The sequence below is a fragment of the Benincasa hispida genome, chromosome 10 (assembly GCF_009727055.1).
Source record: "Benincasa hispida cultivar B227 chromosome 10, ASM972705v1, whole genome shotgun sequence".
Classification (NCBI taxonomy): domain Eukaryota; kingdom Viridiplantae; phylum Streptophyta; class Magnoliopsida; order Cucurbitales; family Cucurbitaceae; genus Benincasa; species Benincasa hispida.
The window spans coordinates 26677598-26680229 of NC_052358.1; positions in this window are offsets into that span (position 1 = coordinate 26677598).

Below are 2632 nucleotides of genomic sequence, written 5' to 3' on the forward strand. Positions count from 1 at the left end.
ATTCTAGCATGCATTTTTCTCTTAGATGCTCTGAATTTTATATAAGAAGCTATAATTTATTAAATTCAATTGTGCTTCATTAAAAGGTTTGAATCTATTAATTGTCTAACGATAATCACATGCAAATATCTTTTTTCAATATTTTTTATGTAATGGGAGAGAGCTGCAGGATGATGAGTGCATGTTAAGATAGTATTGTTCTAAAATAATTTTGAAAAAGTCAACTTATAGTTCTAGAATTTTTATAAAAAAATTTGGGTGTTTCCTTGGATGCATCTATGTTGATGTATCCCAAATATAGTTCAATATAATAGTGTCATGTGTTATTTTTTTTAATTTCTTTTTCGTGTGATAGAGATGTGGGGAGTAGAGTTAAAAAGAAAAAGGGCCAAATTAGCAAAACCCACAACCATTGCAAAATCGTAACCATATAATGAGATGTCTCCTATATATGTATATATGAGAAGATTGCTTATAAAATCTAAAGAAACTTGAAGATGAACCAAAACACTTTTTCTTTAGTGGCATCTAGAGCTTTCAGAAAGAAGGAAATTATTGGAAACACTGAAATTGTCGAAATTTGGTTTTGGTTTTTCAAAAACTATTTCGATTTTGATTATTTTTTTTCTTAAATGTCTCTTTGTTTTGTTTTATGGTCGTTGCATAAGAGAATGATGAAAGTTAATAATGAGAGATATTTTAATCCTTGGTAAATTTTGATTTGTTGAAATATAAAAGTAAGTATGATTTACTTATGTTTTCAACTTTTATTTTGACTATTTTAGTTAAATGAGAATTGTATTAGGACTTTTTAAATACTTAATTAGTTGTAAATTTGTTATATTTTGGTTATTAGTATGTAACTACTTATTAGTTACTTTTCTTCAATTCAGATCCTATATGTACAAGGATATATGTATTAATAGGAAGAAAGTGGAGTTGATTTTCTCCTCATTTTTGGGAATATACAACTCCTTCCTATTCAACACTTGTTATGGTATTAGAGCTTTTTTGCAATTTGTGTTGAATTTTGGCGCTTCCTTCGTTTCCCTATATATCCAACCTAGGTCAATTTTCTTCTTCGATTGACCTTCCCCATGACTGCACCAACGAACACAGAGTCCTCCATAGCTTCAGATCTTGAAGCTCAACTGAATCCTTACATTCTGCATCACTCGATTGCTCCCACAAACAATCTTGTTACTCAACCTCTCGTTGGTTCAAACAACTACTCTTCATCATGGAGTAAAGCGATGTATCTTGCTCTTTTGGGTAAGAACAAGCTTGATTTTGTTAGTGGAACTATCAAGAAACCAACAACAGAAGGTCATCTCCTATCGACTTTGTTCTCTCGTTGATACTCATGAAGTTGTGCCTTCAAGTTGTATAACAAGTTCTGAGCATCAACTTTCTTCTCCACCAGATACCAATACTGACAGTAACAGAGATGCCATAGGTACTGAAGCTTCTAATGAAGCTACAGTTGATGGAATTCCTAATGAACCAATTGTTGTTGAGCACAGTAATGCTGATAATGAGATTCCTATTGAGTAGGATTTTGCGCCTACTGCCATCATTCCCAGATGATCATCAAGACATAAACACACTCCTTCACATCTCAAAGATTTCCATTGTAACCTTATTCAAATTCGCTTTATGGCTTCTACAGCTCCCTTCTTTTTTGGAAAATACCTTTCTTATGAAAAATACTCGTCAATTATAAACATTACTTGTTGAATGTTGCTTTTGTTTATGAGCAACTTTTTACCACTAAGCTGTCAGAATACAAGAGTGGAGAGATGCTATGGATGCAGAACTAAATGCAATGGAGATAAATGATACCTGGACAGTGGTGTCTTTACCCAAAAATCATTTGGTTGATACTATTTAAGATCCTGCAAAGTGAACCTCCTTATTAAAAAATCAGCTCTAATGATGAACTTGTATTGATTACTAAACTTCTTATTCACATATATGTTTTTCAAAGTTAAAGTAAACTATACAAAGAATCAAGAAATTGTTACTCTATTAAAAATCATTACAAAAAGAGAAACTATCGAATTAATATCCCCTCCAGATCAAAGGCCATCAAATTTGAGAACCCACAAAAGAAAATTTCCTAAGTTCAGGAAGTAACGATCTGCATCAATTCGTTGACTATTTAGAAAATCCCACCCACATTAGATTAGCATTATAGAAATTGGAGGTGTAGAAAGGTAGGGAAAAGAACAGACTTCAAAACACACCTAAAAACCCATAAACTAAAATTGTGGCAAAGTTCAGAAATATAGGATTCCAATCGGCAAGGAAAATAAAAAATCTACCGGAACAAAACATGTCATTTTTCAAAGTCATTTACGTTGAAAAAAAAATCATTTGTGATGAAAGAATTGCAAGTAACAGAGATTCCTGAGCCTTTAAATCATTAAGATTCAAGAATAATGAGAAGAACAAGATTGTTTTATACAATCTCCGAATTGAGTTAAGAACTACTATCCTCACTTAAACATACAATACAAAATATTTAGTTAAGAATGATACAAGAATACAAGATACTTGAAACACAAATTGAAGTCAGTACAATCCTTAAATAAGGGATATTCCATTATTACATTTTCATCATATCAATGGC